Source organism: Rhipicephalus sanguineus, chromosome 2, assembly GCF_013339695.2.
Source record: "Rhipicephalus sanguineus isolate Rsan-2018 chromosome 2, BIME_Rsan_1.4, whole genome shotgun sequence".
Taxonomy (NCBI): domain Eukaryota; kingdom Metazoa; phylum Arthropoda; class Arachnida; order Ixodida; family Ixodidae; genus Rhipicephalus; species Rhipicephalus sanguineus.
In genome coordinates this window covers 98,510,069-98,522,225 of record NC_051177.1, presented here as the reverse complement: position 1 = coordinate 98,522,225, position 12,157 = coordinate 98,510,069, and the positions used below count along the sequence as shown (strand labels likewise).

General features: G+C 48.3%; 1 long non-coding RNA gene across 1 annotated transcript in view; it reads right to left on the bottom strand.

The window, feature by feature from the left end:
• Positions 1–761: 761 nt before the first annotated feature.
• LOC125757193 (uncharacterized) overlaps positions 762–12,157 on the bottom strand; it is a 58,242-nt gene continuing 46,846 nt past the window's right edge. Inside the window, exons 4-5 of the long non-coding RNA XR_007415127.1 lie at positions 1,256–1,337; positions 762–1,051 (exon numbers count right to left, since the gene is read on the bottom strand). This is a non-coding gene — a long non-coding RNA (uncharacterized LOC125757193). The remainder of the gene's footprint in view (positions 1,052–1,255; positions 1,338–12,157) is intronic.

Genomic DNA, 12,157 nt, shown 5'->3' with positions numbered 1-12,157 from the left:
GCCCTGCCTGCATGCCTGCATCCCTGTCTGTCTGTCTGTCTGTCTGTCTGTCTGTCTGTCTGTCTGTCTGTCTGTCTGTCTGTCTGTCTGTCTGTCTGTCTGTCTGTCTGTCTGTCTGTCTGTAAACGGACAACACAATAACCACCACTAGGCAACGTTATCATTAAGGGAACGTTAGTCAGTGCTAGCAGGGGCTTGTAGTAGGCGTGTAAATACGGTATGCCAGAATATCACTGTTCCCAAATTGCGAAGGGGGTGGTTGTTTAAGCTAGCATATTCTCTCACATATAAGCACGTGTATGAAAGTCATGCTGCGCCTGTGGACTCCAAGCACCACGCACGACTACAAAATCTGGAGAAGGTTCACAGCCCCTTTCATCCACAGAATGCGTTTTTTCGTGAAACCCGATAGGAGGGGGTATGGCATTCTTGACTTAAGACATCTTTGAATAAAGTGCGCTAGGCATGAGGGGTCATATGGAGGCCCAGTTATGTAACCTTCATTGAAATGCATCTTGCGTGAGCGAAGTACCTTAAATTGTGATTGTGATAAAATGTGATTTCTAAGGCAAAACTTCAGTTAATCTCTAAGCTTAGCCTTCCAGCAAGGACGAAAATGGTGTCTTTATAATGAGAAATCAACCTAGTTTAGGAAACAAGAAGCAAGTGGTACCATAAAACTTCATTTGGCTTCAATGATTTCTACATCTACGAATAACTCGCGAACGAAAGGTTGTGAAAATAAGTTTTCCTCACCTTTGTGTTTCTTCGCACTTGAGTTTCTAATTGCAAGTCATCCCACTGCATTGTTGATGCAATTCTTCCACCTTCCGTCAAATCTACCAAGACAAAATATGTCCTGTTTGTGCCATAGACTCTTATCATAGGGGAGAAAACCTCGTGCTGCAGTGTGACGGGACTGTGCCATGTATTCTCGATGTCCCATTCCATAACTTCATAGCATTTCTGGGGTTCCATGTACTCTGTTTTCTCCAAGCGGTGGTGTTGGCCGTCGCAATGCAGTGACTTCACTTTCCCGTTTATTTGGCTCCTGCAAGAAAGAAATACTACTTTCTTCTATTGTCTAGTATGGGTCTTTTATTCATTGTGCCTAGTCTATCTATGTTTTCGGGTAAGAACGGTCGAATATATTTAACCAACTAGCCCACTGCAAGGTTTTTCTTAAAATATGCAACGCACGCGGTACTTACAATTTGCGCAGTCACAAAACTTGTACTAATAATCAGAAACTCACCTCATGGATTCGCTTCCTGTACCTGTCGCCGTGGTGCTGTTCTTCGTCAAAATGTGGTCCACCTTCAGGACGATACGTGAAGCTAAATAAAAGTAATGAATGTTAGTCAGGATGAAATAATTCAACAAATAGTGCAGTATTGGTTAAGAGGAAGAATCACATTTACTTTTTTTAAAAGTTGTCTGTTCAACTCAACAGTACTAACAAGTGGTAGCGAGATTCAGCTCACTATATATAAGCACCATGCCATCGTGAACTTGCTTTAGACTAGTTCATGGCAAATAAAATGTTACCCATTATATGCACTGCCCCTTGTTTCTGAAATTATGTTCAAGCACTCCCGATTGCGAAGTTTTTCCTGGACACCAGAAATTGAAAGACATAAAGACCAAGTGTTGCACTCAAGCTCAAAAGGGTAATTGTGTTTGAAAAATATGTGGAGGGCGACACCTTGGCGCGGGACAACGCGAGAGCCAGGTACTGCTACTAAACAGAAACCGTGCCATAACAGCTTAAGCAGGGCCCTTGCAGCCCTTCCGTGACGCAGGTGTAACGCTTACGGATGCCGCCGACATCCTCCAACGAACCTAAACGGTAATGGTGCATTCACACTTGAGAAGCGAAGGGAAAGCAAAACGCCACAGCAGCCGGAAAACAGTGTTCACACGCGCCGAAAATGTTCACATTTGTTGTGCCCCTCCTGCATGCCGTCACCGCCTTCGCCACTTCGAGAATTCATTCTATTTTGCCCGTTTCCTGGGCGTTTAATTTCTTACCGAATTGAAGTAATGCATGCAAAACACTGAAAAGAAATAGCTTTCACGTTTTCAACCCATTGTTTCGGGAGATAAACCAGCCGAAACTACATAAGCGGGCGCGCCAGCAGCGGCGGCGGTGGATTCACCCGGTTGTGCAAAAGCGAGATACGTTGGGGCACGCCGACTCGCTGCTGCTTCACCTTCTGCGAATTCCAGTCTTCTCGGCAATCTTAATCCAAACCAGGCTCTCGAGGAACGCGTCCCTCTCGAGGCTTTTGTTTTGTCGTGCTGCACGGGTAGTTTGCAGTTTGCCTGGCCGCCACGTTGAATCTGTGGCCGGTCGTTGTTTACATCACATGGTTTAAGCTATACCAGTCATAGAGTTTCATACTATAATACCTAGAGGGGAATCTGGCGCTAGTGTCTATGCGAGCTCCTTGAGCGGCGCTTCAACCACCATGGGAATGATGGGAAGTACAGGTTTCGGATCTGCTTCGGATGGATCAGGTTCTTGAGATTTGCGACGCCTGTTTGCCGAGTGTAAAACAAAGTGATATGAAATTATTACCAATTAAAACTTGCTTGATTCTTTTGTACGTAAAACATATTGCAAAAAGTTTGCGTGACCGTGAGATGGAAGTGAAACCTGGACAAATTCACCCACTAGGGTATGCATTGCTCTGCAATTGTGTTTTAGATCTTGGATCACGATATAATGAATTATTTTCTTTACAACACCTAAAACAAACACGCTTCTTTTTCCATCGAAAGTACGCATTATCTATTTATGGAAATCACAGTACTGTATTGAGTGAGACACACTTAAACGGGTCATGAAGCACCCCTTGGGCTTGTTGAAAAAACACGTGCTGCGTAAAGCTGACACGGCTATGAACTGCTCAGCCAAATATTGCAGTCGTGCGCGCCGCGTAAAGGCTGCAAGCGGAGCGCGAAGTTACTGTTTTTTCAGGCACCCTCTTTTCAAACAGAGGCCGGTTCTCAATCGGTGGGCGGAGCGCCTGCCGGTTGACGTAGCGTATCTGCTTCTCCGCGTCGCAAAACACATAGCATCCTCATTGGCCGATAGCCGACATAAATCGAGAGCGGCGTTCAGATCAGATGCCCTTCTTGCCACGGGGTGCCGCCACTTGTCGGCACCGCACTCCTCAGTCTGCTACGTTTACACGGGAGCCACACTCGCGCACGCGAATCACAGCGGGAGAGCGATCGCGTTTCACAACGCGCTCTGACGTAACTTCTTTCCCCCGGCCATCCCTCCCTGTGCAGCTTCCAGCGCGCTCGTTGGGACTAGCAAAGAGAGAAAGCGCTCAGAGCGTGCGCCAAACCCTCGTAACTCCGCTCCTTCTTGACGAATGCGAGAACTTTTTGCGGCAATCGATTCGGGAGGCAGTAAACTACTATACTGAGGTCATTATATTAAAATTGGTTCATGACCCCTTTAATGCATCGTCTGCTGCGATGCCAGGTGCGTCTGTCCAAGTGGTATGCCGCTAATGCATCTCTCGTTTTGTTGCAAAGTCAAATCAGAGAAGCGTGATGGTGCGTCTACTTCGCCGTGGTTTTGCAGCCGATTTGAACGAGTTCCGGCAAGACGCGCTTATCGGAAAAGCGTTAACTCTATAAAATCTCCTGCAATGGCACGGGACGCTATATTTATGCGCAGCGGTGAGTGCACGACGCTTTGCTAGAACTGTAAAATACAACCTGTAAAGCTGCAACGTTGCAGCAAACCAAGATATCTAGCGGTCTTCAGCCTCTTTTAACAAGAAAGGTGCTGCTTGAGTGCTTTAAAACGCACCCCACTACCCACGCCTACCCACGCCTCGCAAAATACAAAACTGAAATTGTAGAAAATATCTGTAGACAGTTCGCTACCTAACGCTATCCAATCCGAAGCCTGTACTTCCCATCATTCCCTTGGTGGTTGAACGATCGCAGCGCCTGTTTTCCCTCTAGGTTATTGTATGAAACTCTATGAGCGCAGCCAAAGTACGGCTTCCCGAGAAGCGGAAAGGCGATCCGCTTTCGCGTGGCGGAGAAATCGGTCTCGGACCGTTTTTTTTTTTTTTTTTCTTTCGCGTCGGGCTCGTCCTTTGCTTTTCCAGCCACTTAGGCGGCAAAGCAAGTGAATTTCCGGTGAGGTTTGCCACTTTCGCCCTCTTCGAGGCCAAGTGTGAACGCGCCTTAAAACAAGCGCTGCCATCGTTTTTTTTAGGAATCGGATCCAAGGAGGTTTGGCCACGACTAATGGCGCACGAACTGAGATTATGGAAGAATCAGCATTTTCAGCTGAAGGTGCATTGTCTATTCGGATCACACCATTATGCACACCGTAATCAAGTATAGAAATGAATATTCTTGAACAGGAGGTGTCACTGGAGCCAACGTTTTCACAAGTGGTCTTGTGTCCTTCAAGAACAAGATTCTTCAGGAAGAAGACAGGACTACTTGTCGAAACGTTGGCTCCAGCGACACCCCCTATTCAAGAACATTCATATCTTCAACCCTCCATCTTCTCCTGAACTTCTGCCTTGTATGGTGTAGTATAGGCACACCAATGCTCAGTGGGAACGCCTATTTTCCAGCGCACAACATTCATGCCATTTGTGAGAGGTGAACTTCTGCCTTGTATGGTGTAGTATAGGCACACCAATGCTCAGTGGCAACGCCAATTTTCCAGCGCACAACATTCATGCCATTTGTGAGAGGTGATAGGCTGCCATAACTGTGTTTTGATGTGAATGTGTCGTACGTGACAGTGCCCGCACTACGCTTTCCGTTTATGCAGCCAAGCGCACAGTGGGCCACTGAACTAGTATCCTAATTGACTTTTGAAGCTCTGATTCAAGGTATTGCACAAAAGAGCTCAGACAGACAAGGGTTGACATGGCCAAGCAATTAGTCTTGTTAAATCGTGTCCATTTGAATTCTGTTCTGCGATCGTTTCCATCACCGCATACTAAAAGTCGGCATGAACCAAAATGGCCCCACTCATTGCCTTACTTGTCACCTAATCGTGCACTTGTGGACGGCGCACGCTCACTCATTGCGTGACAGCCCGCTGGCACCAACGGCGAACGTGAGAATGCGCTTTCAGCAAACATGTAATATATATCTTACTAAAGACAGCTTTGTTGATGAAATTACTTCTTAAATTCCCTAATACAGCTCCAAATGCATGCAGATATTGCTGCAGAACGCAATTACTTTTCCCTCCCCCTAAATTCACAGCCTCTTTGATCTCAACCAGTCTCATTTATTATTTTATTTCAGCTTGTTTCTCTTTAACTTTTTGTGGTGGTACGAAAAAATTCTTATACGCACAGCTGCACCGCAGCTCACAATTGCAAGGTTTGCATTATAGAATAATAGTTCTGGCACTGTTTCTTGCCCTGAGTTAAACGCAGTTCTTTCAATTATTCGAACATTCCATGCAGAGCGTGTATAACAATTAAAATAAAAAAAGTCACAGTTTCACCGCTAAGGCGAAGCTATGAATGCGGATGCAACAAACTTGAATGTTATACGAAGTAAAGCTAAGTTTTGGCGTAACATCCGACCTGGCGTAACTAAACAAAACGCTGTCGCTGTAGCGTTTTGTTGAGTTAAGCGGTCCGAGCGATGCGATCTACGTGTTGTGTATAGCTTCAACGCTAGAGGTGAGAACACCAAGTACAAAGGTATGGGCTGCCTGCTAATCCCTGTAAAGATAGGGCGCGCGCCACCGCGCCCGGCCACTCCAAGTACAGTAAAACCTCGGTGATACGATCACGGCTCTAAGGAATTTCGGGGTGATACGAATTTTTCTTTGGTCCCGACCAAGGCCCATTGGCCTGCAATATATTGGAGTGCGGTTTTTGCGAATCGATTTTCACCCCGCGACGTTTGATACGAACGTACGCTACCTCACAGGTACGAAGAGGTGCTGTCCGCGCTATCGCGGAAGACGCGCCAAGCACGTGCGGGCGCGGGAACGCAAGCGCGGTCATGCGCGCCGCGCCACCAATTCGTCAGAGTCACGGTGTACGCAAAATACTTTTTTTACACAGTGGTCAGAATAAACCTTATAGCGATAGCTATTATATGGACAGTCTCGGCTGCTTTTTGCCGCTGCCGTCATGCACCGTATATGTATAAGTATGTATATATATATATATATCCATATATATATATTAATATATATATATATATATATATATTATATATATTAATATATATATATATATATATATATATATATATATTGTAACGATGGTATATGATTTATTTACAGGCTGAGAATATGAGAGATGTTTGGTGCAGCGCAAGGGACAGGACGGTCAGCCCCACAACGGCTCGCTGCTCGTGCGCCCTTCTCCTTCCTCTTCTTCTTGGCTCCAGCGACTCATGCAGCGTGACAATTTCCTGGGTGCAGACGAAGCTCTCCGAGCGAGTTACGTAGCCCGATGGTGGCAATGCTTTAGGCGGGCAACATGTACTGCTTGGGTTCTACGTGACCGCCGGTTGTCAGAGACACTTTGGCGATGACGAACGTGACGCCACTCAACGTCTCAATAGGACGTATGGTCCGGTATACCTGGACAAAAACTTCGTGCACAATCCTTTTTTCCGCACAGGCGTCCAGAGCAAAACAAAGTCTCCAACGAGCAAATGTGACAGGCGTGTGTCGAGCGTCATAACGAGCTTTGGCTCGATCTTGGTGACGAAATAGTCCTGAGGCGAGCCAGTCGACGAGCCTTCTTCAGCATGACATAAAGTCCCGGGCTACTCAGAAGTCTTCATGTGGAGACCAGGGAAGGATCGTGTCGATAAAGCTTTGGGGATGGCGAGCGTAGAGCAAGAAGAAAGGCGCATACCCGGTGACTTCGTGCTTCGCCGTGTTGTATGCGTACGTAGAACAAATGGCAAAACAGAGTCCCAATTTTTGTGGTCATTGGACACATACATGGCAAGCATGTTGGTCAAGGTGCGATTCGTGCGCTCAGTCAGGCCGTTTGTTTGAGGGTGGTAAGGTGACGAATGCCGATAGTCCGATCCACAAAGGCGTAATAGTTCTTCAACAACATCCGCTGTAAACTGTCGTCCTCGGTCACTAATCACAACACGCGGAGCACCGTGACGAAGAATGACAGAGTGGAGCAGGAAGAATGAGACGTCAGCTGCTGTAGCGGAAGTGAGCGCTGCCGTCTCAGTATATCGCGTCAGGTAGTCCACACACACATATAATCCAGCGACACCCAGCAGATGACTTAGGGAAGGGCCAGCAAGTCAACGCCGATCTTTTCAAAGGGAAGGTTGGTGGCTTAATTGGCTGCAAGGCACCCACCGTGAGGTGTTGTTGGTTGTTTGTGGCGTTGACAAATAGCACAGCTGGCAACGTACTGTTTTTGTTGTCTTCCAGAGCTTGGGCCAGAAGAAACGCTGACGCACACGGTGCAGCGTCCGAGCAAAGCCTAGGTGACCTGATGTGATGTCATCGTGCATGGCACGAAGGATCTCGGTCTAAGATTCTGGGGCACGACGAGGAAGGAGTGGAGCCCCTTCAGCGGAATAGTTCTTCTTGTACAATAAGCCTGCGGATATGGTGAAAGGTGAACTCCATGCTGCTGACCGAGCGGCATCAAGAAGATCCTTACGGAAGGGGCTTGCTCCTGTTCACGCTTGAAGGCGGCGGCATCGGGAAACTGTGTGGATATTCCGAGAAGATATTCGTCCAAGTCATCCTCCCCATCTCGGGTACTTGCTGACGGAAGTCTAGATAAACAGTCAGCATCGGTGTGACAGCGACCGGTCTTGTATGTGACGGAAAAGTCGTATTCTTGCAGCCGTAATGACCAGCGAGCTAACCGGCTGGTGGGGTCGCGTAGTCCAACCAACCAGCAAAGTGAATGGTGGTCGGTGACTATCCTGAAGGGACGGCCGTACAAGTATGGTCGAAACTTCTGAATGGCGAACACTACCGCGAGGCATTCCATTTCGGTGACGGTATAATTCCGTTCCGCCTTTGTGAGTGTACGGCTTGCATAGGCGATAACTTGTTGGCGTCCACTGTGTATCTGTACAAGTACCGCTCCAATGCCCACACCACTAGCATCGGTGTGAAGCTCAGTTGGTGCCTCCGGATCAAAATGGCGTAAAATTGGAGCAGAGGTAAGTAAAAGCTTTAGCTCACTGAACGCAGATTCGCACTCAGCAGTCCATGCGAAGGGTGTGTCCTTGTGAAGCAGAGACGTGAGTGGATGAGCTAGACGTGCAAAAGTCCTTGAATGAAACGGCGGAAATACGAGCACAGTCCAAGGAAGCTGCGGAGGTCTTTCACTGTCTTCGGTTGCTCGAATTCACGGACGGCGGCAAGCTTCTGAGGGTCGGGACGGATACCTTCCTTGTCGACAAGAAAACCAAGGACAAGCGTTTGACGCTCACCAAAGTGACACTTTTTCGAGTTAAGAATCAGTCCCGCACGGCGGATGCAGTCGAGAACAACTTCAAGGCGTTGATTGTGCTCGTGGAATGTCTTACCGTAAATGACCACGTCGTCAAGGTAGCACATGCATATTTCCCATCGGAGGCCGCGAAGGATCGTGTCCATGAATCGCTCGAAGGTTGCCGGAGCATTACACAAGCCAAAGGGCATTACATTAAACTCAAAGAGGCCATCCGGCGTAATAAAAGCGGTCTTCTCTTTGTCTTGTGGGTTCATAGGTATTTGCCAGTAGCCTGAGCGCAAGTCAACAGATGAAAAATACGAAGCGGAATGTAGGCAGTCTATGGCATCGTCTATTCGTGGAAGCGGATAGACATCCTTTTTCGTTACTGCGTTTAGGCGTCTATAGTCGACGCAGAATCGCCACGAATCATCTTTTTTCTTGACCAGTATAACGGGAGCTGCCCCAAGGACTAGAGGACTCTTGTATGACACCTTTCTGTAGCATGTCCTTAACTTGGTCGTCGATCACCTTCCTCTCGGTGGGAGAGACGCGGTACGGCTTCTGTCGAATGGGGGCCGCGGCCCCAGTATTGATGCAGTGATGCACGCGGGACTGCGGTGGTGAAGGCAGACGCTCAGGTTGTGCAAAGTCAAAGACGGAAGCATAGCGCACAAGAAGCTCGTGGAGCGCGCGTCGGTCGGTCGAGGGGAGCGACTTGTTGATCATGGCGTCGAACTTTGACGAGTGGCCAGAGAGTGGCGAAGTTTCGTCGGTACTGACAGCAACTGCACGAATACTCACAGCGGTATCTTCTTCAAAGTACGCTAGCTTCAACCCAGCAGGTAAAATAACGGACTCGGAGGACACGTTCACCGTCCACACGTGAGTAGAAACGTCTACGAGTTGGACAAGTGAACGAGGGACTATAAGGCTCTTCTTTAGCGTGTTAGAATAGTCCGGCTCAATCAGTCCACAGGACAAACCTTCACGTGGGCGAGATAAAGTAACCGGAACAAATTTTGCTGTTTGCGCAGGCAAAAGCACATCACTGGACACGGAAAGTACCTCAACTCGATCAGATGGCATTTCGTCACAATCATGCGGTAGGATATCAGTTCTCAGGGATATTTCACCAGCTCTGCAGTCTAATGTCGCTCCACAGTCTCGCAAAAAGTCGATGCCAAGAATAACGTCATGAGTAGCGCATGCTAGTACGGTGAATTCAGTTCGAAACGCCTGTTCACCCACGGTAACCAAAACTGAACAGACTCCAACAGGTCGCAACAGTTCGCCGCCAACTCCACGAAATGTGGACTTCCCGTCCCAGGCAAACATCACTTTCTGTCCTAGGCGATTCTTGAAAGAAAGGGACATCACAGACACGGAAGCACCAGTATCTACTAAGGCAACAGTACTAACACCCTCAATACAAACACACACTTTGTTCTTTGACATGACGACAGGCGGAGGAATTTGCGAAGATGACCGTCCTGCGACCTCACCTCCATCGGTCGCACCAGCTAGTTTCCCAGCTGGGGTGGTGTAGGCGGGCGGCGCGGTGATGGCGATCGACGCGTCCGGGTTGGTGGCGGAGTCAGGCTGCGGTCAGACACCGGAGACGAATTCCTGGGCATGTATTCCCGCGGTGGCAGACGAAAAGGGGTAGCTGGGGCAGATGGTTGCCAGGGTGCGGCGTCTTGCATGCGAAGCGGATACGCACGATGTCCTGCAGTGCGTTGCGGACGACGTCTGCAGTACCTCGAGATGTGTCCCTGAACACCGCAATTGAAGCAGACAGGTGGGTTGCGGTGGTTCTCATTGTTGTAGGACACAGGTCTCCTGGGCATTACGTACTCGGAAGACACTCGACGAGGCGGCACGTCCTGTCGACGCGTAAAAGTCGTCACTTGAGGCTGTGTCATGGTGCCCTCCATATGGACGTCATCGCGGTTGGTGTATGCAGGTCGTGACCAGGAGACCGGTACTTCCGGATAGCGCTCATCCAATGCACACGTGACACACGCGGTTGACATCTCCACCTTGAAAGTGAGCCAGTTCGTCTCTGACAACACGCCGTATCATAGCGGCGAGGTCGTCAGAGGAAGAGATGTCTACACTTGCTACATTCGTGACGTTGTCCAGTCGGCCGAACTTCGGAAGTACCCGCCGTGTTTTGAGAGCTTCAAAGGCACGACAGTGACGCCTCAAGTCGGATGGCGTCGTGACATCTTCCTTAGAGATAAGAAAATTATAAACATCTTCGGCAATTCCCTTGAGCAAATGTCCCACCTTGTCCTCGTCCGACATGTTTGGATTCACAATACCACATAGCTTCAGGATCTCTTCTATGTAGGTCGTGCACGTCTCTCCAGGTAGCTGTGCTCGCCGTGAAAGTGTCTGCTCGGCCTTTTTCTTTTTGGAGAGCGAATCACCGAAGCACTTCTTTATCTCGTCGACGAAGGTCTCCCAAGTTGTCAGCACATCCTCATTGTTGTCAAACCACAGAAGTGCAGTTCCGGCAAGGTACAGGACAACATGCGAGAGTTGTGCAGAGGCGCTCCACTCATTAAGACGGCTCACCCTCTTATAGTGCCGCAACCAGTCATCGACGTCCTCATCTTCTCTTCCCGAGAATGTGCGCGGCTCCCGATAAGGAGTGCAGCCCGCCTGTCTTGGACGAGCAGTCTCTTGTGCGATTCTTTCGTGGCCATCATCACGTCTGTCCGCGTCATTCATGGCAACGTCTCCCGGTGGTAGACCCGCCAACCGTTTACTGCGTCGAGGGGGCGGTAGAGCTCGGTCGTCCAGTGTTACGTACCCAGCACGTCCACCAAAACTGTAACGATGGTATGGATTTATTTACAGGGTGAGACTAGTGAGATATGCTTAGTGCAGCGCAAGGGACAGGACGGTCAGCCCCACAACTGATCGCTGCTCGTGCCCCCTTCTGCCTCCTCTTCTTCTAGGCTCCAGCGAACTCATGCAGCGTGACAATATATATATATATATATATATATATATATATATATATATATATATATATATATATATATATATATATATATATATATATATATATATATATTGCAGGTGACAAACCGTCGTGGTATACAAACGAGCGGAATTTCACTTTCAACTGTAATTATTAAAGATATTAACGTTGATGCATACAAAATTACGTGGTAAGCATGCTTGCTATTTCGTCTGCAAATGTTTTCGAACTATTCCGTTAATGGAACTTCTCTCTCCTATATTTCTTGTTTTGCGCTAATTAAAAATACGACGTGGAGTCCACACTCTTCGTAACCGAAACTAACACTTCTCAACGCGAGATGCGGCGGTGGCCAGCAGGAACTCGATTTAATTTTACCGTCGCACTCAAAGTCTGTAAACAACAAGGCGCGGGAGAGCCAATTTCTTATTATTTTGTTTTTCGCGTCACCAGTGCGCGTCCGCTTTTCGCGCATCTGACACGCAGCCCGCAGTTGTGGAGCGAAAAATAGAATACAAGGAACAAGGTTGCCTCACCGCGGGCTCCACTTCCGAAGCGCATCTCGCCTATTTTCTCAAAAAGCGAGAGTTAGCGCGATATCTAACAGTAAACAGGTCTTCAGGAGTATAATAGTGGGCCGCCACAATATAACCATAAGACATGCCGTAGTGGAAGGATTCTGGATTAATTTTTACCACTTGGA